The sequence below is a fragment of the Megascapheus bottae genome, chromosome 14, assembly GCF_031878675.1.
Source record: "Megascapheus bottae isolate mThoBot1 chromosome 14, mThoBot2.hap1, whole genome shotgun sequence".
NCBI classification, from domain to species: domain Eukaryota; kingdom Metazoa; phylum Chordata; class Mammalia; order Rodentia; family Geomyidae; genus Megascapheus; species Megascapheus bottae.
This window is the reverse complement of record NC_143522.1, coordinates 32,420,459-32,444,320: the sequence shown is the minus strand read 5'-3', so window position 1 is coordinate 32,444,320 and position 23,862 is coordinate 32,420,459. Positions and strand designations below refer to the sequence as shown.

Here is a 23,862-nt window from a genome sequence, read left to right as displayed (position 1 = left end):
TTCCCATGGTTAGGATATGATGGTGGTTGTCTGGGAAGTCTTCCCAAGACTTGGATTTGATGGTGGTTTTCTGGGCAGTCTTCCCATGATTTGGATTTGATGGTGGTTGTCTGGGAAGTCTTCCCATGATTTGGATATGATGGTGGTTGTGTGGGAAGTCTTCCCATGACTTGGATATGATGGTGGGTGACTGGGAAGTCTTCCCATGACTTGGATTTGATGGTGCTTGTCTGGGAAGTCTTCCCATGACTTGGATTTGATGGTGATTATCTTGGAAGTCTTCCCATGACTTGGATTTGATGGTGGTTGTCTGGAAAGTCTTCCCATGACTTGGATTTGATGGTGGTTGTCTGGGAAGTCTTCCCATGACTTGGATTTGATGGTGGTTGTCTGGGAAGTCTTCCCATGACTTGGATTTGGTGGTGGTTGACTGGGAAGTCTTCCTATGACTTGGATTTGATGGTGACTGTCTGGGAAGTCTTCCCATGATTTGGATTTGATGGTGGTTCTGGGAAGTCTTCCCACAACTTGGCTAAGATGGTGGTTGTCTGGGAAGTCTTCCCATGACTTGGCTATGATGGTGGTTGTCTGGGAAGTCTTCCCATGACTGGGATTTGATGGTGGTTGTCTGGGAAGTCTTCCCATGACTTGGATTTGATGGTGGTTGTCTGGGAACTCTTCCCATGACTTGGATTTGATGGTGGTTGACTGGGAAGTCTTCCCATGATTTGTATATGATGGTGGTTGTCTGGGAAGTCTTCCCTTGACTTGGATATGATGGTGGTTGTCTGGGAAGTCTTCCCATGACTTGGATATGATGGTGGGTGTCTGGGAAGTCTTCCCATGACTTGGATTTGATGGTGGGTGTCTGGGAAGTCTTCCCATGACTTGGATATGGTGGTGATTATCTGGGAAGTCTTCCTATGACTTGGATTTGATGGTGGGTGTCTGGGAAGTCTTCCCATGACTTGGATTTGATGGTGGTTGACTGGGAAGTCTTCCTATGACTTGGATTTGATGGTGACTGTCTGGGACGTCTTCCCATGATTTGGGTTTGATGGTGGTTCTGGGAAGTCTTCCCACAACTTGACTATGATGGTGGTTGTCTGGGAAGTCTTCCCATGACTGGCTATTATGGTGGTTGTCTGGGAAGTCTTCCCATGACTGGGATTTGTTGGAGGTTGTATGGGAAGTCTTCCCATGACTTGGATTTGATGGTGGTAGTCTGGGAAGTCTTCCCTTGACTTTGATTTGATGGTGGTTGTCTGGGAAGTCTTCCCATGATTTGTATATGATGGTGGTTGTCTGGGAAGTCTTCCCATGATTTGGATATGATGGTGGTTGTCTGGGAAGTCTTCCCTTGACGTGGATATGATGGTGGTTGTCTGGGAAGTCTTCCCATGACTTGGATATGATGGTGGTTGTCTGGGAAGTCTTCCCATGACTTGGATTTGATGGTGGTTGTCTGGGAAGTCTTCCCATGACTTGGATATGATGGTGGTTGTCTGGGAAGTCTTCCCATGACTTGATTATGATGGTGGTTGTCTGGGAAGACTTCCCATGACTTGGATTTGATGGTGGTTGTCTGGGAAGTCTTCTGATGACTTGGATTTGATGGTCGTTGTCTGGGAAGTGTTCTCATAACTTGGCTATTATGGTGGTTGTCTGGGAAGTCTTCAGATTACTTGGATTTCATGGTGGTTATCTGGGCAGTCTTCCCATGACTTGGATATGATGGTTGTTGTCTGGGAAGTCTTCCTATGACTTGAATTTGATGGTGGTTGTCTGGGCAGTCTTCCCATGACTTGGATTTGATGGTGGTTGTCTGGGAAGTCTTCTCATGAATTGGATTTGATGGTGGATGTCTGGCAAGTCTTCCCATGACTTGGATATGATGGTGGTTGTCTGGGAAGTCTTCCCTTGACTTGGAATGGATGGTGGTTGTCTGGGAAGTCTTCCCATGATTTGGATTTGATGGTGGTTGTCTGGGAAGTCTTCCCATGATTTGGATTTGATGGTGGTTGTCTGGGAAATCCTCCCATGACTTGGATTTAATGGTGACTGTCTGGGAAGTCATCCCATGATTTGGATTTGATGGTGGTTGTCTGGGAAGTCTTCTGATCACTTGGATTTGATGGTGGTTGTCTGGCAAGTCTTCCCATATCTTGGCTATGATGGTGGTTGCCTGGGAAGTCTTCCTATGACTTGGATTTGATGGTGGTTGTCTGGGAAGTCTTCCCATGACTTGGATTTGATGGTGGTTGACTGGGAAGTCTTCCTATGACTTGGATTTGATGGTGACTGTCTGGGACGTCTTCCCATGATTTGGGTTTGATGGTGGTTCTGGGAAGTCTTCCCACAACTTGACTATGATGGTGGTTGTCTGGGAAGTCTTCCCATGACTGGCTATTATGGTGGTTGTCTGGGAAGTCTTCCCATGCCTGGGATTTCTTGGTGGTTGTATGGGAAGTCTTCCCATGACTTGGATTTGATGGTGGTAGTCTGGGAAGTCTTCCCTTGACTTTGATTTGATAGTGGTTGTCTGGGAAGTCTTCCCATGATTTGGATTTGATGGTGGTTGTCTGGGAAGTCTTCCCATGATTTGGATATGATGGTGGTTGTCTGGGAAGTCTTCCCTTGACTTGGATATGATGTTGGTTGTCTGGGAAGCCTTCCCATGACTTGGATATGATGGTGGTTGTCTGGGAAGTCTTCCCATGACTTGGATATGATGGTGGTTGTCTGGGAAGTCTTCCCATGACTTGATTATGATGGTGGTTGTCTGGGAAGACTTCCCATGACTTGGATTTGATGGTGGTTGTCTGGGAAGTCTTCTGATGACTTGGATTTGATGGTCGTTGTCTGGGAAGTCTTCTCATAACTTGGCTATTATGGTGGTTGTCTGGGAAGTCTTCAGATTACTCGGATTTCATGGTGGTTGTCTGGGCAGTCTTCCCATGACTTGGATATGATGGTTGTTATCTGGGAAGTCTTCCTATGACTTGGATTTGATGGTGGTTGTCTGGGCAGTCTTCCCATGACTTGGATTTGATGGTGGTTGTCTGGGAAGTCTTCTCATGAATTGGATTTGATGGTGGATGTCTGGCAAATCTTCCCATGACTTGGATATGATGGTGGTTGTCTGGGAAGTCTTCCCTTGACTTGGACTTGATGGTGGTTGTCTGGGAAGTCTTCCCATGATTTGGATTTGATGGTGGTTGTCTGGGAATTCTTCCCATGATTTGGATTTGATGGTGGTTGTCTGGGAAATCCTCCCATGACTTGGATTTAATGGTGACTGTCTGGGAAGTCATCCCATGATTTGGATTTGATGGTGGTTGTCTGGGAAGTCTTCTGATCACTTGGATTTGATGGTGGTTGTCTGGCAAGTCTTCCCATATCTTGGCTATGATGGTGGTTGCCTGGGAAGTCTTCCTATGACTTGGATTTGATGGTGGTTGTCTGGGAAGTCTTCCCATGACTTGGATTTGATGTTGGTTGTCTGGGAAGGCTTCCCGAGACTTGGATTTGATGGTGGAAGTCTGGGAAGTCTTCCCATGGTTAGGATATGATGGTGGTTGTCTGGGAAGTCTTCCCAAGACTTGGATTTGATGGTGGTTTTCTGGGCAGTCTTCCCATGATTTGGATTTGATGGTGGTTGTCTGGGAAGTCTTCCCATGATTTGGATATGATGGTGGTTGTGTGGGAAGTCTTCCCATGACTTGGATATGATGGTGGGTGTCTGGGAAGTCTTCCCATGACTTGGATTTGATGGTGCTTGTCTGGGAAGTCTTCCCATGACTTGGATTTGATGGTGATTATCTTGGAAGTCTTCCCATGACTTGGATTTGATGGTGGTTGTCTGGGAAGTCTTCCCATGACTTGGATTTGATGGTGGTTGTCTGGGAAGTCTTCCCATGACTTGGATTTGATGGTGGTTGTCTGGGAAGTCTTCCCATGACTTGGATTTGATGGTGGTTGACTGGGAAGTCTTCCTATGACTTGGATTTAATGGTGACTGTCTGGGAAGTCTTCCCATGATTTGGATTTGATGGTGGTTTTGGGAAGTCTTCCCACAACTTGGCTATGATGGTGGTTGTCTGGGAAGTCTTCCCATGACTTGGCTATGATGGTGGTTGTCTGGGAAGTCTTCCCATGACTGGGATTTGATGGTGGTTGTCTGGGAAGTCTTCCCATGACTTGGATTTGATGGTGGTTGTCTGGGAAGTCTTCCCATGACTTGGATTTGAGGGTGGTTGACTGGGAAGTCTTCCCATGATTTGTATATGATGGTGGTTGTCTGGGAAGTCTTCCCTTGACTTGGATATGATGGTGGTTGTCTGGGAAGTCTTCCCATGACTTGGATATGATGGTGGGTGTCTGGGAAGTCTTCCCATGACTTGGATTTGATGGTGGTTGTCTGGGAAGTCTTCCCATGACTTGGATATGATAGTGATTATCTGGGAACTCCTCCCATGACTTGGATTTGATGGTGGTTGTCTGGGAAGTCTTCCCATGACTTGGATTTGATGGTGGTTGACTGGGAAGTCTTCCTATGACTTGGATTTGATGGTGACTGTCTGGGACGTCTTCCCATGATTTGGGTTTGATGGTGGTTCTGGGAAGTCTTCCCACAACTTGACTATGATGGTGGTTGTCTGGGAAGTCTTCCCATGACTGGCTATTATGGTGGTTGTCTGGGAAGTCTTCCCATGACTGGGATTTGTTGGTGGTTGTATGGGAAGTCTTCCCATGACTTGGATTTGATGCTGGTAGTCTGGGAAGTCTTCCCTTGACTTTGATTTGATGGTGGTTGTCTGGGAAGTCTTCCCATGATTTGGATTTGATGGTGGTTGTCTGGGAAGTCTTCCCATGATTTGGATATGATGGTGGTTGTCTGGGAAGTCTTCCCATGACTTGGATATGATGGTGGTTGTCTGGGAAGTCTTCCCATGACTTGGATTTGATGGTGGTTGTCTGGGAAGTCTTCCCATGACTTGGATTTGATGCTGGTTGACTGGGAAGTCTTCCTATGACTTGGATTTGATGGTGACTGTCTGGGAAGTCTTCCCATGATTTGGATTTGATGGTGGTTCTGGGAAGTCTTCCCACAACTTGGCTATGATGGTGGTTGTCTGGGAAGTCTTCCCATGACTTGGCTATGATGGTGGTTGTCTGGGAAGTGTTCTCATGACTGGGATTTGATGGTGGTTGTCTCGGAAGTCTTCCCATAATTTGGCTATGATGGTAGTTGTCTGGGAAGCCTTCCCATGACTTGGATATGATGGTGGTTGTCTGGGAAGTCTTCCCATGACTTGGATATGATGGTGGTTGTCTGGGAAGTCTTCCCTTGACTTGGATTTGATGGTGCTTGTCTGGGAAGTCTTCTGATGACTTGGATTTGAGGGTGGTTGTCTGGGAAGTCTTCTCATAACTTGGCTATGATGGTGGTTGTCTGGAAAGTCTTCTGATGACTTGGATTTCATGGAGGTTGTCTAGGCAGTCTTCCCATGACTTGGATATGATGGTGGTTGTCTGGGAAGTCTTCCCATGACTTGGATATGATGGTGATTATCTTGGAAGTCTTCCCATGACTTGGATTTGACGGTGGTTGTCTGGGAAGTCTTCCCATGACTTGGATTTGATGGTGGTTGTCTGGGAAGTCTTCCCATGACTTGGATTTGATGGTGGTTGTCTGGGAAGTCTTCCCATGACTTGGATTTGATGGTGGTTGACTGGGAAGTCTTCCTATGACTTGGATTTGATGGTGACTGTCTGGGAAGTCTTCCCATGATTTGGATTTGATGGTGGTTTTGGGAAGTCTTCCCACAACTTGGCTATGATGGTGGTTGTCTGGGAAGTCTTCCCATGACTTGGCTATGATGGTGGTTGTCTGGGAAGTCTTCCCATGACTGGCTATTATGGTGGTTGTCTGGGAAGTCTTCCCATGACTGGGATTTGTTGGTGGTTGTATGGGAAGTCTTCCCATGACTTGGATTTGATGGTGACTGTCTGGGACATCTTCCCATGATTTGGGTTTGATGGTGGTTCTGGGAAGTCTTCCCACAACTTGACTATGATGGTGGTTGTCTGGGAAGTCTTCCCATGACTGGCTATTATGGTGGTTGTCTGGGAAGTCTTCCCATGACTGGGATTTGTTGGTGGTTGTATGGGAAGTCTTCCCATGACTTGGATTTGATGGTGGTAGTCTGGGAAGTCTTCCCTTGACTTTGATTTGATGGTGGTTGTCTGGGAAGTCTTCCCATGATTTGGATTTGATGGTGGTTGTCTGGGAAGTCTTCCCATGATTTGGATATGATGGTGGTTGTCTGGGAAGTCTTCCCATGACTTGGATATGATGGTGGTTGTCTGGGAAGTCTTCCCATGACTTGGCTATGATGGTGGTTGTCTGGGAAGTGTTCCCATGACTGGGATTTGATGGTGGTTCTGGGAAGTCTTCCCACAACTTGGCTATGATGGTGGTTGTCTGGGAAGTCTTCCCATGACTTGGCTATGATGGTGGTTGTCTGGGAAGTGTTCCCATGACTGGGATTTGATGGTGGTTGTCTGGGAAGTCTTCCCATGACTTGGATATGATGGTGGTTGTCTGCGAAGTCTTCCCTTGACTTGGATTTGATGGTGCTTGTCTGGGAAGTCTTCTGATGACTTGGATTTGAGGGTGGTTGTCTGGGAAGTCTTCTCATAACTTGGCTATGATGGTGGTTGTCTGGGAAGTCTTCTGATGACTTGGATTTCATGGAGGTTGTCTAGGTAGTCTTCCCATGACTTGGATATGATGGTGGTTGTCTGGGAAGTCTTCCCATGACTTGGATATGATGGTGATTATCTTGGAAGTCTTCCCATGACTTGGATTTGATGGTGGTTGTCTGGGAAGTCTTCCCATGACTTGGATTTGATGGTGGTTGTCTGGGAAGTCTTCCCATGACTTGGATTTGATGGTGGTTGTCTGGGAAGTCTTCCCATGACTTGGATTTGATGGTGGTTGACTGGGAAGTCTTCCTATGACTTGGATTTGATGGTGACTGTCTGGGAAGTCTTCCCATGATTTGGATTTGATGGTGGTTTTGGGAAGTCTTCCCACAACTTGGCTATGATGGTGGTTGTCTGGGAAGTCTTCCCATGACTTGGCTATGATGGTGGTTGTCTGGAAAGTCTTCCCATGACTGGGATTTGATGGTGGTTGTCTGGGAAGTCTTCCCATGACTTGGATTTGATGGTGGTTGTCTGGGAAGTCTTCCCATGACTTGGATTTGATGGTGGTTGACTGGGAAGTCTTCCCATGATTTGTATATGATGGTGGTTGTCTGGGAAGTCTTCCCTTGACTTGGATATGATGGTGGTTGTCTGGGAAGTCTTCCCATGACTTGGATATGATGGTGGGTGTCTGGGAAGTCTTCCCTTGACTTGGATTTGATGGTGGTTGTCTGGGAAGTCTTCCCATGACTTGGATATGATGGTGATTATCTGGGAAGTCTTCCCATGACTTAGATTTGATGGTGGTTGTCTGGGAAGTCTTCCCATGACTTGGATTTGATGGTGACTGTCTGGGAATTCTTCCCATGATTTGGGTTTGATGGTGGTTCTGGGAAGTCTTCCCACAACTTGACTATGATGGTGATTGTCTGGGACGTCTTCCCATGACTGGCTATTATGGTGGTTGTCTGGGAAGTCTTCCCATGACTGGGATTTGTTGGTGGTTGTATGGGAAGTCTTCCCATGACTTGGATTTGATGGTGGTAGTCTGGGAAGTCTTCCCTTGACTTTGATTTGATGGTGGTTGTCTGGGAAGTCTTCCCATGATTTGGATTTGATGGTGGTTGTCTGGGAAGTCTTCCCATGATTTGGATATGATGGTGGTTGTCTGGGAAGTCTTCCCTTGACTTGGATATGATGGTGGTTGTCTGGGAAGTCTTCCCTTGACTTGGATATGATGGTGGTTGTCTGGGAAGTCTTCCCATGACTTGGATTTGATGGTGGTTGTCTGGGAAGTCTTCCCATGAATTGGATTTGATGGTGGTTGACTGGGAAGTCTTCCTATGACTTGGATTTGATGGTGACTGTCTGGGAATTCTTCCCATGATTTGGATTTGATGGTGGTTCTGGGAAGTCTTCCCACAACTTGGCTATGATGGTGGTTGTCTGGGAAGTCTTCCTATGACTTGGCTATGATAGTGGTTGTCTGGGAAGTCTTCCCATGACTTGGATTTGATGCTGGTTGTCTGGGAAGTCTTCCCATAATTTGGCTATGATGGTAGTTGTCTGGGAAGCCTTCCCATGACTTGGATATGATGGTGGTTGTCTGGGAAGTCTTCCCATGACTTGGATATGATGGTGGTTGTCTGGGAAGTCTTCCCTTGACTTGGATTTGATGGTGCTTGTCTGGGAAGTCTTCTGATAACTTTGATTTGAGGGTGCTTGTCTGGGAAGTCTTCTCATAACTTGGCTATGATGGTGGTTGTCTGGGAAGTCTTCTGATGACTTGGATTTCATGGAGGTTGTCTAGGCAGTCTTCCCATGACTTGGATATGATGGTGGTTGTCTGGGAAGTCTTCCTATACCTTGGATTTGATGGTGGTTGTCTGGGCAGTCTTCCCATGACTTGGATTTGATGGTCGTTGTCTGGGAAGTCTTCTCATGAATTGGATTTGATGGTGAATGTCTTGCAAGTCTTCCCATGACTTGGATATGATGGTGGTTGTCTGGGAAGTCTTCCCTTGACTTGGACTTGATGGTGGTTGTCTCGGAAGTCTTTCCATGACTTGGATTTGATGGTGGTTGTCTGGGAAGTCTTCTGATGACTTGGATATGGTGGTGGTTGTCTGGGAAGTCCTCCCATGATTTGGATTTGATGGTGGTTGTCTGGGAAGTCTTCCCATGACTTAGATATGATGGTGACTGTCTGGGAAGTCTTCTCATCACTTGGATATGATGGTGGTTGACTGTGAAGTGTTCCCATGACTTGGATATTTCCGTGCCTTTGTCATAGCTTGTCTGAAGTCTTCAGATAAATGCCAGTAGTCATAATTCTAGTTATCAGGTCAGTCTATGTTTAGTTTTGAGAAGTCTCTATATTTATTTCCATCGTTGTTATACTAATCTACACTCTCACCTACAGTATATTTGATTCCCTTTATCCCTTCATCCCTTGCCAGCATTTGTTGTTGTTCATATTTTAAAAGTAAATAAATAAATAAAGATATTTTAGGGCCAGGAGTTTCGCCTAGTGGTAGAGTGCTTGTCTCGCATGCACGAAGACCCGGGTTCAATTCTCGGTACCACATACATAGAAAAAAAGCCAGAAGTGGTGCTGAGGCACAATTGGTAGAGCTCTAGCCTTGAGAAAGCCCAAGGGCAGTGCTCAGGCCCTGAGCTTAATGAACAGGGCTGGCAAAACAACAAAAAAGAATATGTTAATAATTGTTACTATAAAGTGAGGAGCCAAAAAGCACCCCCATTCTGAAGCAGCAACCATCTTGTTGTTTACATTAAGCTATGAGTGACCCAGAGTGCCCATAAATTAAAGAAATAGGATTGTGGTGTCCATAAGTTCTAGGAACTGACCTGTCTCTTTTAAAATTAGAATTCACGTAAAATCCAAGGATAGCATTTGTTTTCTAAGCCATAAAACTACCCTCAGACAACTGAATAAAACTCAACCAGCGTGGAACTCCCCTTTAGCTCCTGGAATGTCCCTGACCCCCACCTTATCTCACTCAAACACCTGATTGCTGTGTTGCTGTAAATCTGTGGTCTTTGCCTTTAAAAGCCCTGTAAAATTTCAGCTCTGGCTTCCTCCTAAGCTCCGCTGAGTTGGCATGAGGACGGGCTAAGCTGCAGCCTGCTTGAATAAAGCCTTGCTTTTGCATTTCGGGACATCTGACTCTCGTGGTCTCCTTGGTGGTCATCCTGAGATTTGGTCATGTACAGAGGGGTGACAAACAAACCCACAAATCAGGTAGTAGGTAAATTTATTTTTGGATAATGGAAGACCACTCAGACACAGAGTACAGACAAAAGGCAGTCTTTATTACCTGGCAGGACAGTCAGAGTGTAAACCCTTGGAAAAGTGCAGACAGCTTTAAAAAAAATAATTATCAGGGGGCTTGTGAGAGCCTAAAACTCCAAGCTGTGAGATCCAAAAGAAATGGAGTCTAACCAAGCCATGAGAAAGGGTATCAATGTATGTGAAGTGGTGCACCTTCCATCTGGTGAATATAATGTAACCCTTCTATTCATTACAATAAAAAATATATGAAAAAAAGAAATGGAGTCTAACCAAGCCATGAGAAAGGGTATCAATGTATGTGAAGTGGTGCACCTTCCATCTGGTGAATATAATGTAACCCTTCTATTCATTACAATAAAAAATATATGAAAAAAAGAAATGGAGTCTAACCAAGCCATGAGAAAGGGTATCAATGTATGTGAAGTGGTGCACCTTCCATCTGGTGAATATAATGTAACCCTTCTGTTCATTACAATAAAAATATATGAAAAAAAGAAATGGAGTCTAACCAAGCCATGAGAAAGGGAATCAATGTATGTGAAGTGGTGCACCTTCCATCTGGTGAATATAATGTAACCCTTCTATTCATTACAATAAAAAATATATGAAAAAAAAGAAATGGAGTCTGGAGGGCCATTCTCCTGAGGAAGCTCAGGATCCCGGGTGCTCTCTGTGGGCTCATCTGCCCCTACGCTGCCTGGAGCCTGGGAGTAGACTAAGGTTATGCAAACTGGAAATTGTTGGCTGCTTACCTGCAGTTCCCAAGATAAGGAAGTCATTTGTCACCTCTATACAGAATATGCTGATATGTGTCCCTGGTTTTCCGCACATGCTTCCCAATAGGAAGCCCAATAAAACCCTTGGTGAGTGGAACCTTGGGACCTGAAGCTGGTGGACGTTCCGGTCCCCAGGTACCCCAAGCCTCAATCGCACCATCCAGTCTTCACTGCTGCCTTGTCCTCAGTCACAGCAGGTTGTGGCAGAAGCTGAAACGTGTCTTTAATGGGGGAAGGGGGGCCTAGAAAATGAGAATGGCCTTATTACTTGATGTCCTATATGAAAAAATAAAAAAACCAACATGACTGAAGGGAAAAGGTGAGGCAGAGAACGGTGGAAGGAGTGGCTCTGGTCAAGATGTGCTGTACACATAAACTAATGCTAAATTACACAGATAAATATCAGACAGACAAGATAAATCAGGAAGCAACAATCTCCAAATACAAACACATTCTGAGATTCTGGAGATGGAAATACCAACAAGTGGATCTGTCGGGGACGTGATTCGGCCTATGGCAGCCTGCCCTCGGGCCCTCAGGAGCCCAAGGCTTTGAAGAAGTCACCCCACCAACCCATCCTCCAGGTCTCCCCATCCTGGCTTCAGCTCTGATTGCAAACTCTCCTCCAAAACTCAGCCAAATCAGGTATGGGTGAGACTTGGCTATGGTTCATTCTGGGATGAAATTCAGGCCACACAGGCATGTCAGTGCCAGGAAGGAGGCAAGAGGTGGAGAAGCATTTGCCAAGATAGCAGAACGGATGTGATAACTCATAAAGAGGGTCTTCCACCTGGGATGGCCTTGGGTGGGGCCCGCTGTGCAGGGTGACAGGAAAGACAGAGGGAGGGGGAGATAAGGCAGGAAAAGGAAAAGTCACCAGGAGCTGACTGTTGGCTCTGGATGAGGCCAGCTGGGCCTGGGGCCGGCAGAGTTGAGGTCAGGATTGTCCTCTTGGAGATGGGAGTACAGGGCACGCCTCCTGCCGTGACCGTGTGAATGAAGGGTCTCGGGTCCAGAGATACTCCTGAGAGACAAGAGACTCAGACACCTAGGAGGACAGGAGGCGAATCCTGTCCAATGCCTTTTGAGCACCTGCTCCAGGAACAGGAGTCAGCTGATGACTGGGGCTTCCTTCCGTCTGCATTCCTCAGGTGGGCCTCAGCAAGCCAGAGAACCCCAGAGACATGGACTTGGGCTGTTAGAGGCTGTTTATTCACGTCTTCACTGGCCCCAGGGACGAGACGACTTACAGAAAAAGGCAGGTAACTGGTCACTCCCTGGCCGAGCAGGCTGAGCTGGAAAGGACCAACACAACTCCTCAGTCCTGTCCCAAGCGCAGTCACTGACCACACAAGGCCCGTGTAGCCACTGTCGCCCTGGCCTTGGGGCAGACCGGGACCTGTCCTGACCCCTTCACCATCTCCTCTGGTACTGCATAATCTGAGAGTTACTCTGTCTGTTAGGGAAATGGAGGAAAAAGGAACAGGCCAGGCTGGGTCTTCAACAGGTGAGATACAGCAGTGAAGGGCAAACCCCCTGCCCTCAGGATCAGAGGCTGTGCGGGGGGCTGGAATTTGGTGTGGGCTTACATGGATTGTAGCAATGAAGCAGAAAATACAAAACAGTCTGTGGTCTCTTGAGGACCAAGGGCAGTGACCCTAGCAGGCCCAGTGTGGAACACCCCCCCTGGGGTGAGGGGCTTCCAGTCAAGCCACAGGAATGGCCTGCCTGCGGTGCAGCACTCGCGTGCCCTCCTGGGAAACAGCAAGCAAGTCAATCTTCCCATGCAGAAAAGGTGAATTCTCCAGTGTTCACACGGAGCCGCCACTGTGGTGTGAAACCACCGGGGAAACAGACTGGGCAATGTTCCCGTCTGATTCAAGATGGACCCAGAATGCTGGAGGGACTCTGAACAAGCTAGGTTAGCTCTACCTGAGAGAACAGCCCCTCCCCTTCCTCTTCATGAAAGACAGCACATAGCTTTAGCAGAAATCGCCTGACTGTGAGACCTCCAAGGCCCCCAGGCTCTGAGATCACTCCCTCACCCAATCACCCCAGTCACCCCTCCCTGCGACAGTGAGAAGCTGTCCAGGCTGAGATCACCCCCTCCCCCACCTTGCCCATACAATCCCACTCATCCAGAGCCCCCCCATCTTTTCCCTCCCCTCCACCCCCACTCCCACCCCCCGCATGCCACCTCCTCCTCTGGGCCAGCAGTTTGCTCCCCCCACAATAAACTCTTTTCTGCCTGAACCATGTGAAGACCTCCTTTCGCTGAACCTTAACATCTGGTGCTGGAACCCGGGAGGCGATCATGTCAGGAGTCACTGAACCCCCTCCTCTCCCTCTGAAGGTCAGTCCATGTCCTGACTGCCCTTCCTTGGTCCCAAACTGCCAAAAGCCAAAGGAGCCCCACCTCAGACCCCCCACCTTTACCACAGCGGCCACACACCCACCACACTACCTCTTCTCTGTATCAGTGAGTGACCCCATCAGGCCCTCTGTTGGCTGCCTTCTTTGACATGGTGCCATGCCAGAGGGATCCCCACACTTTTTGTGTTCTCCTTTCTGGGTGTCCTGAATGGAGACTTTGACTCTATGTCCTCTACATCCTCAGGGACTCTGCCCCATTTCCTCCTTACTCACTCCACCCTTCCACAGCATTAGGCCCCCCCTCCTCACCAGACTTCCTCCTCATGTTTCTTATTCCAAATGGGTCCCATTACTCTCTCCCAAGCCAGGATGCTCCCTTGGGGAATGTCCTTCACGCTTCAAACATTCTCCTACTCAAGACTGTGCTTATTCACTAACCATGATGGAGACCTGACCTCTGCTCATTCACTCAGCATGGAGGAGACCTGACCTCTGCTCATTCACTCAGCATGGAGGAGACCTGACCTCTGCTCATTCACTCAGCATGGAGGAGACCTGACCTCTGCTCATTCACTCAGCATGCTGGAGACCTGACCTCTGCTCATTCACTCAGCATGCTGGAGACCTGACCTCTGCTCATTCACTCAGCATGCTGGAGGTCTGACCTCTGTCATTCACTCAGCAAGGAGGAGACCTGACCTCTGCTCATTCACTCAGCATGCTGGAGGTCTGACCTCTGTCATTCACTCAGCAAGGAGGAGACCTGACCTCTGTTCATTCACTCAGCATGGAGGAGACCTGACCTCTGCTCATTCCCGCAGCATGGAGGAGACCTGACCTCTGCTCATTCCCTCAGCATGGAGGAGGCCTGCCGTGGGCTTGAGCCCTTTTTTCCCATATGGCAGTGGAGCACTGGCTATGGCTGCAGGGCATCCTGAGCCTGATTCCAGCAAGACACACTTCTCCTATAGCTGACTCCAAAGCTGGACCTGCGCCAGCACTCCCTGCCTCTGGCCTCCTCTGCACACTCTGTGCAGGCTGGTCAGTCTCCGTTCCCTTGGCAGAGCAGCAGGTGGAGTCCCCAGTCTGGAGACTGTCCCCTACAAGTGACTACCAGGCCGAGGTCACCAGCTCAGGACGACAGCCGCCAGGCTGATGCAGGATCCAGCCCTTGCAGGCTCACATCCATGGCCGGTCCTCTCTCTCCTTCATTTCTCCATCTCCCTGAAGTCCTGCTGAAGAAGCGTAGATGGCACTGCCTAGCACCCATCCCTGTGCAGAGCATCGGCTGGCTTCCCCTCAGGACAGCAGCCAGCACAGCCTCCCCACACATGGCTTGGAGGTGAGAGCCAGTCAAGTGAATCCGTGGACTGGCTGCAGAGCGGAGGCCTCACCTGAAACCTGCCCGGGGTCCCCGCAGAGGGGCCTCACCTGAGACCCGACATCACACCGTGCATTCCCCAGAACAGACAGAAAAGGGAACTTCCAGGGTTGCCGGGCCAGGGTGTCCCCGCAGAGGGGCCTCACCTGAGACCCCAACATCACACCGTGCACTTCCCCAGAACAGACAGAAAAGGGAACTTCCAGGGCTGCCGGGGGCCTGGGGCTCCCATGCACTTTAGCCGAGGGCACTGGGGCAGAGACACACCCCCCACAAGCACACAGCCCAGGCACTACCACCTGGGCATAAAAATAACAATGGTTACTAGCAATTTTCATCCTCTAGGTGCCTGTCCAGAAACCTGACAGATGGGCACAGGTGATGGTCCTGCCAGCAGCGGCATCTACAGATGACCCAGGAGGAAGCCCTATCAAATGGACCAGGGGAGGGGGGAGGGGTGCCTGAGCTGCCCTCTCAGCAGGACCCAGCTCCTTGGTCACTGTCTCTTCCTTGAACAGAGGCACACAGAGATTAGAAATGGACCGAGGCTGTGAGTCCCCGCCAGACTGAGAGCTACAGAGGTCGAGGCGTTCAGAGACCCCAGGCGAAGTTCCAGGCATGAATCTGTCCTGTGAACACTCAGGACAGATGTCAGCCATGCAGAAAATGGCAGCAGGCTAAAAAGTGCTCAACGGCACAGTGAGCTGATTGACTGCAGCTCAGGGCCGCTGGGCCAGACTGAGCTGAACTACTCCAAACCGCTGGGCTGGGCGGAACTGGATGGATGGGCTGAACAGAGGTGAGGCGGGATGGACTGGACGGGGCTGGACTGAGCTAAAAGCTAGGCTGGGCTGGGCTGCAGTGGGCTACGTTACACTGGATAGGCTGGGAGGTCTATGGTGAACTACACAGAGCTGGGCTGGGCTGGGCTGGGCTGGGGTGCACTGAGCTGGAATGCTCTGAGCTGGGCTGGACTGGGCTGAGCTGGCTGGGCTGGGCTGGGCTGGGCTGAGCTGAGCTGAGCTGGGCTGAGCTGGGCTGGGCTGGGCTGGACTAAGCTGGGCTGGGCTGGGCTGGGCTGGGCTGAGCTGGGCTGGGCTGGGCTGGGCTGGGCTGGGCTGGCTGGAATGCTCTGGGCTGGGCTGGGCTGAGCTGGCTGGGCTGAGCTGGGCTGGGCTGGGCTGGGCTGGGCTGGGCTGGGCTGGGCTGGGCTGAGCTGGCTGGGTTGGGCTGGGCTGGGCTGAGCTGGAATGCTCTGAGCTGGAATGCTCTGGGCTGGGCTGGGCTGGGCAGAGCTGGGCTGAGTTGGGCTGAGCTGGAATGCTCTGGGCTGGGCTGGGCAGAGCTGGGCTGAGTTGGGCTGAGCTGGAATGCTCTGAGCTGGAATGCTCTGGGCTGGGCTGGGCTGAACTGGGCTGAGCTGGCTGGCTGAGCTGGAATGCTCTGGGCTGGGCTGGGCTGAACTGGGCTGAGCTGGCTGGCTGAGCTGGAATGCTCTGGGCTGGGCTGGGCTGGGCTGGGCTGGGCTGGGCTGAACTGGGCTGAGCTGAGCTGGGCTGAGCTGGGCTGAGCTGGAATGCTCTGAGCTGGAATGCTCTGGGCTGGGCTGGGCTGAACTGGGCTGAGCTGGCTGGCTGAGCTGGAATGCTCTGGGCTGGGCTGGGCTGAACTGGGCTGAGCTGGCTGGCTGAGCTGGAATGCTCTGGGCTGGGCTGGGCTGGGCTGGGCTGGGCTGGGCTGGGCTGGGCTGAACTGGGCTGAGCTGAGCTGGGCTGAGCTGGGCTGAACTGGGCTGGGCTGAGCTGGCTGGGCTGAGCTGGGCTGAGCTGGGCTGGGCTGAACTGGGCTGGGCTGAGCTGGAATGCTCTGGCCTGGGCTGGGCTAGGTTGATGCTGGCCTGGGCTGAGCTGAGCTGGGCTGGGGTGCATTGAGCTGGGCTGGGCTAAGCTAGGCTGAGCTGGGCTGGGCTGGGCTGGGCTGGGCTGGGCTGGGCTGGGCTGGGCTGAGCTGGAATGCTCTGGCCTGGGCTGAGCTAGGTTGATGCTGGCCTGGGCTGAGCTGAGCTGGGCTGGGGTGCATTGAGCTGGGTTGGGCTGGGCTGGGCTGGGCTGGGCTGGGCTGGGCTGGGCTGAGCTGGGCTGAACTGGGCTGAGCTGAGCTAGGTTGATGCTGGCCTGGGCTGAGCTGAGCTGAGCTGGGCTGGGGTGCACTGAGCTGGGCTGGGCTAGGCTAGGCTGGGCTGGGCTGGGCTGGGCTGAGGTGGGGTGCACTGAGTTGGGCTGGGCTGAGCTAGGTCGATGCTGGCCTGGGATGAGCTGAGATGGGCTGGGAGGGCTGAGCAGGGCTGAGAGGAGATGAGCTGGGCTGGGCTGGGCTGAGCTAAACTGAGCTAATGTGGGCTCAGCCAATCAGGTTTAGCTAAGATGAGATACACTGGTTGAAGCTGAGTTTAGCTGAGATAAACTGGAAAGAGTTGGGCTGAGCCAGTCAGAACTTGAGCTGAGCTGCCTGCATTGCATTATTAGCTGAGTTTACCCTGGCTGAGCTCTGGTAAATTGAGTTTATCTGAGCCATGCTAAACTGCCCTAGGCTGAGATAGGCTTTGTGAGCCTCATTTGTCTTTGGACAAATTGTCTTTGACAATTCCTCTAAATTGTTTGATCTGGGATGGTTTTACCTATCCACTGTGGTATAGATTGTCTAGTGTGCTCGTTGGACAGGAGGCAGGGCAGAGTGAGCTGAGTTCTGTGTGCTCACTGGCAGAGCGGTCCGTTGTCTAAGGAGCAGAGCCCAGACACCTTGGAGGGTATAGACCCAGGGAGGAGATTAGGTGACTTTCCCTCAAGGTTCCCACACCACTGGATGGGGCACAGCACTATCAGTCCTGGAAAGCTCCGGGTCCCCAGTCCCTTATCAGAGAAACAATACCATGATCCCTGGAATCTTGGCATTCCCAAGTCCTGTGGGGTCTCTGTGTCCCTGTATGTCCCTCTGTGCCCTTCTGTGGCCCTCTATGCTCTGGATTCCAATCTACGGGAACACCCTGGTGCCTCTGCTCCACCACAGTCCACACTCAAGCCCTCAGGGCTGTGGCCAGGCCTCTCCAGGAGCGCCTGTGCCCACTGGGTGACAACAGCCCAGGGGAAGCGGTACAGAGATATGAGATGGGCCCTTGGGCCTGGAAGTTGGAGGAAGAGATGGAGTCACAGAATGAAGATAAGTGTGAGCAGGGTCTCCAGAGCCCCACCCCTACAACACCCACCTACCACCCTGCTAGAAGGTCATGGTCTCAGGCCAGTCTGACCTGAACCTGCTCCACAGCCTCTGTGGAGAAGCCCATCCTCTTTCCCTTGAGGCCCTGCTGCAAAGACCCCACCTCCAAGACACTGGGCTGCCTGGCGACAGGCTACTTCCCGGAGCCCGTGACTGTGACCTGGGACGAAGTCAACCAGAACATGAGTGTCCGGAACTTCCCTGCCACGCTCAGCTCTGGCCTCTATGTCACCACCAGTCAAATGACCGTCCTGGACAATCTGACCACAAAGAGATTCACCTGCCGTGTGGTGCATGAACCATCTGCAACCTACGAAAACAAAACCATCCAAGGTGAGCAGGGCAAGCTGGCTGCAACAGCAGCGTGAGAGACCACATCAGAGCAAGAAGACTTGCGGGGTGCCCTGGGGCAGGGGGTGCCCTGTGTGCTAGGGTCCTGGGCTAGGGCCTGGGGAACTCAGGAAACACTCACTGTTTGCTGTCTCTCCCATAGCCTGCCTCTCTTCCAACATCACAGTGGAGCTCCTCCACTCTTCCTGTGACCCCAGAGGGTTCCACTCCATTCGCCTTTATTGCTTCATTTCTGGCTACACCCCAGGTGATCTCAAGGTCACCTGGCTAAAGAACAATCATCCAATCATAGGGGCAAATCACACTGCCCCACCCACGCAGAAAGGCAAGCTGGCCTCCACCTCCAGTGAACTCAATGTCACTCAGGAAGAATGGCTGTCCGAGAACATCTTCACCTGCCAGGTCACCTACAAAGGCGAAATCCTGCAGGCCCATGCCCAGAAGTGCACAGGTGCGGCCTCCGCCCACCCCACTGACCCCGCCCACCCCACTGCCCCTGCCTGCCCAGTGGGCCACGCCCACCCCGACGCCCCACCCCCCCTGGCCCCCAGGCCCCCGGGGGTCTGAGTGGATACTGAATCCCAAGCACCCCTCCTTACATCACAGAATATGAGCCGAGAGGTGTGAATGCCTACCTGCTCCCGCCCAGCCCCCTGGACCTGTACGTCCACAAAAAACCAACACTCACCTGTCTCGTGGTGGATCTGGAGAGCGAGGAGGGCGTCAGGGTGACCTGGTCTCTGGAGAGTGGGAAGGCAGCCCCTGCGGGCTTCTGGAGCAGCACGCGGCACTACAACGCCACCACCAGCGTGGTGGCCACCCTGCCCGTGAGCACACAGGACTGGCTCAGCGGCGAGGCCTATCAGTGCACCGTGACCCAGGACCACCTCCTGCCCAAGGGCATCATGCGGTCCATCACCAAGACCCCCGGTGAGCACGGCAGGGCTGGGCGCGGGCTCTCCCTGGGGTCAGAGAGCGGAAGCCAGAGGCCAGGCTGACCTCCTTCCCTCCACAGGGCAGCGCCAGGTCCCCGAGGTCTACCTGTTCCCGCCCCCCGAGGAGGAGAGCAGCGACAAGTTCACTCTCTCCTGCATGATCCAGAACTTCTTCCCCAAGGACATCTCGGTGCAGTGGCTGCAGAATGAGCAGCCGCTTCCCGACAGCAAGCATGGGATCACACCGCCCCTCCAGACAAGCGATTCCAGCCCCACCTTCTTCATCTTCAGCCGCCTGGAGGTCACCAGGGCCGACTGGATGCAGAGTAACAAATTCACCTGCCGCGTGGTCCATGAGGCAGTGGACAAGCCCTGGATCCTGGAAAAAATGTTGTCCAAGAACCCCGGTAAATGATGCCTCCTTGTCTCCTTCCTCCCTCCCAGGGCTCCGTCCAGCTGGGGAGAGCAAGGAAGCTTCTAATAAATGCTTGGTGTCTGCTTTGAGCCTGGATGATGTCATTGGTGCTGGCAGGCTGGAAGAAGAGGAATCCCGGCACAGAACAAGGGCCTCCCAAGAGAAGGGCCACAAGCGATGGGGCAAGGGAGGGAGAGGCGTGCCTCATCCATGTGGCTGTGTGCCAGGGGTGTCTGTCAAATAGCAGATGGGCCCAGCCCAGACCCCGCCAGCCGGCCCTCCCTGCCCTCCACTGAGGACTGTGGCAGTCAAAAGAGGTCCTCAGGCGGGGGCCGGGTGATCCAGACACCGGAGGCCCTGCTGCACGGTGTGTGCTGTCCAGGTCAGCAGCTGGGGTTTCCCAGTCCTGCTGCACAGCCCCAGCCCCTGCAGACTCACTGGGGGACTAAGATGAGCAACCAAACTCACACAGCCCGTCCCAGCCACCCACCACTGCATTCCCACACGCACGGGGCACACACCGCCACGCCGCCACGCCAGGGCAACTCCATCCACATGCTGAGCCACCCGCTGTGTCCCGCTGCTGGTGACACACTGTGAGCATGCTCACCCCTGGGCCGGCCTGGCCCACCACTGCCCATTAGCCCAATCCCCTCATGAGCCCTGCGCACCTGCTTCAACACACCTGGGCTTGAGTCCAAGACAGACACAGAGGCCTGGCCCCCCTGCTGGTACCGGTGACACAGCCACCTCCTATGTCTCCTCCCTCCCTGCCACCCCTCTGTCCTCCAAAGACAGACAGGCAGGGACATGTGAGCACACACAGGGGGAGAATGCGCATAAACATGTGCAGACATTCGGTCACACATAAACACACTGATGGACACACACACAGGACCATATGGACACACACATGGAGGCAAGGCCATCAAGTGGACATGATTATGCTCCCTGCTCAACCACAGCTCAACACAGGACACATGTCCACCCAGGGCGAGGGTGTGAGAGCCAGGCTACACCCACCTCTCCCAGCCCCAGCCCAGGGGCAAGCCAGAGGCCCTCAACACACATGCACAACTGTTCCCACAGACCCACCACATACAGGCAAGGAGAGTCCCTCATGCCGCAGAGGCTCAGAGACGAGCCCCACTGCAGCAGCCCCAGATGCTCACACACACACACACACACACACACACACACACACACGCACTGGAGGATGCTCCAGATCCATCCATACCCTCCTCACTCTAGCCCAGCCCCAGAGGAGACAGAGGGAAGGATATCTGCTTCTCCCTTCCCTTTTATTGATTGTAAAGGTGATGCATAGAGGTGTTACAGGTACCTAAGAAGGAAATGAGAGCAATTCTTGTCAAACACTGTGACCCCTCCCTTATTCTCTCCTGTTTCCCCTCCTCCCTCCACCCCTCCCCTCAACATGTTTTTTGCTGTGGGGATCAGAGACATGGATGCTGGGAGGCTGGGGAGCAGGGAGTGGGGTGGAAGCGGAGGGAGGCAGCCAGGACGCCCAAGGGGCTAAAAGCAGAGACTATTAGCTGGACCAGCTACTGGGAGACCCGCTGCCAAGATTCCTTCAGGAAGAACCTACAGATCTCTGGAGATAGGCTGGAAGCCCAGGGCCCTTCCCGAGGTCCTCGGGAAATCTCCGGGAAGGGGCCTGTGAGGACCCAGCCGCCGCCAGGACAGAAATCACGTGAAGTAGCAGAGAAATCAGCCGGGACACACTGGGGGTGGCATGGGGGAGAGGAAATCAAAGATCAAGGTCAGGAAGGCCAGAGGACCAGGGCCTCTCCACAGCTCCTGCTGACTTGGGCTGAGCAAGGGATGAGTCAGACAGGGAGTCTGCCACCCCAGGCCCCACCGGTCCGCAAGGGCTCCACCCCTCCCCACCGCCCCCCAGGCCCCACGGGGTCCGCAAGGGCTCCACCCCTCCCGCCGCCCCCAGGCCCGGAGGGCTGACTAGCTGGTCCTTCCAGAGCCAGATCTCCAGGAGCTGTGCACGGAGGAGGCTGAGGAGCTAGAGGAGCTGTGGGCCAGCACCTGTGTGTTCGTCGTGCTGTTCCTCCTCAGCGTGAGCTATGGCGCCTGCATCACCCTCTTCAAGGTGGGGCTGGGCCTTGGCGGCCGGGAGGGGCGTGCGGAGCTGGGGTGCTGCAGCCTCACACGCCCGCTCCTCCAGGTGAAGTGGGTCTACTCCGCCCTGCCGCGGGACACACCCCAGCCCACTCACGACTACGCCAACGTCCTCCAGCCGCAGGCCTGAGGTGGACGCCGGCCCCCACGCAGGCCTCGACGCGGACAGTCTGTGCTTCTGGGTGAGACCCTACTTCAGCCTGGATGGCAGGAAGGAGCAGACAGATCAGCCCTTCGTGGGGGCCGGCGTGGGGGGCTCCAACCACCAGCACACGGGAGTCCAGGAGATTCCAGCTCAAACTCAAGGTGCAAGGAATCAGTAAAGACCACTGGCCACAGCCTTGCCTGCTTTGAGATGAGCCTCTAAGTAGCCTCTGTCCCCTCGGCAGATTGTCCAGGGCTGTAGCAGGCACCAGGCACCGTAGGCCTTCGGGCATAAGTGTCATGCTGTCTAACCAAATAAACCCAAGGACACACCGAAGGCCCCGAGATGATGGTCTGCCCACAACCCTGAGTTCAGAGCTACAGCCGAGACACACTGGGACCCCCAGCGCCTCCTTCCTGGAGTCCAGCCCCCCTGGGCCTGGCCCCCCTTTCCCTGCCACCCCTTGTTCCCAGCCCCTGTCTCCATGAATGTGGAGGCGGTCAAGCCTCCTCCTCCAGAAGGGTGAGACCACGGGAGTCTTGGGTGCTTTGGACACTTGGCCAGGCAGAGGGACCCACAACCGGCAGGAAGTGGCTTCCTTCAGGGAAAGCCCAGCTGGGCCCCAGCCCTGTGTGGTGGAAAGTGACTTAACCTGAAACACTCGCCGTCTCCTCTGACAGCCCCATCTTAGAACTGTCCTCGCTGCAGTCCTGGCTGAATCATCTCCCCTCCCCTTGGCCCTGAACAAGCATAGCCTGCAGTTTGGGAGAAGAGAGCTGAGACCAAGGCCCTATCTGATGCTGCCGCCTCCCACCAACACTTGCATGCAAGTCCCCAGTGAAGACAGCATGGCTCACCCACCCCGCCTCCATCTCACCCCACTTCCGTCCGCCCCCCTCACCGACTTCACTCTTTCTCCCTAATATTTGAGGAGCCGATTGTAAGGGGTGCCCCTTCCCCTTCGGCCGGGCTGAGGGAGACTCTGCCCTTCCCAGGCTTTATTCCTGAATAACGCCTCGTCCCAAGGCAAGCCTGCTGGTCTGCGGCGCTCACGCTCTGCTCTTGCTCTGTTCTGTGACCTGATGACTCAGGTGACCAGTTTCCTATACGCTTCCTCGCACCAAATCTCCTCCATCTCCACCCCTGAGCTCCCAGATCTGCTTCACCCCTGAGTTTCCTAGTAAAGTTCCTTTGCAGAGCGCCATGTCTCCTAAGTGTGTTTTGGGGAGGTGTTGGGAGGCAGGGTCCCAGGGAAAAGGACAGGGACAGGGCCAGGGGAAGGCAAGCCCAAGGGTCAAGGGTCAAGCCATTCCCCTGTGTGAGAAACTTCACCACGCGTCTCCCAGCCTGTCCGTCACATCTGCTGGCCTCCAGCCCAGACCCATGTTGCCTCTTAGACTAAAGGAAAAGCAAAAATGAGCCCACTGTGAGCAAAGTCAGAGGTCACAGTCACAGAGGGGTCCTCAGGGACCCGACTGCAAGTCACTGGAGGGAGCTGGCATGCTATACCAAAGACCACGATCTGCCCAGCCACAGCATGTGGAAATTTGGCAAATGCTCTGCTGCCCCACCAGCAAGCTAGGATGTCCTGAGGCACCGGGCAGGAACCATGAGTGACCAAGCACGAGGCCTTCGGGCCAGGCTGCACCTGGCAGCAGGGCTGGCCAAGAAAGTGACCGCCCCTCACGGCCAGCTGCAGCACCTCCAGTCACACCGTAGCAGATGCCATGCCACCCCGTGGCCTCCCAGGTCTCCAGAGCCCTGTCCCTCAGGACGGGTGCTCACAGCGCCCCTTCAGCCCTGCCTCACGCCCTCTCCATCTGTCTCAGCGTCTCTGAGTCCATAACTGTCCTTGTGTCGAGCTCGGCGCCCAGACTAGCCATGTGAAGTCCTGGCTCCACTGTGGCTCAGAGGGTCACAAAAGCCAGGCCACACGCACCTGTCCCCACCACAGCCAGACCACAGACCAGACATGACGTGGAGCTGAACGGCCACAATGTGGAGGTGGAACAGGAAGTGGGCAAAGGACCCCATG

The 23,862-nt window shown here is 53.1% G+C and overlaps 1 gene segment (V, D, J or C); it reads left to right on the top strand.

Annotated features, from left to right (window-relative positions):
• The window catches only part of LOC150054988 (immunoglobulin heavy constant alpha 2-like), a 128,193-nt gene that overhangs the window by 93,218 nt on the left and 11,113 nt on the right, over positions 1-23,862 (top strand).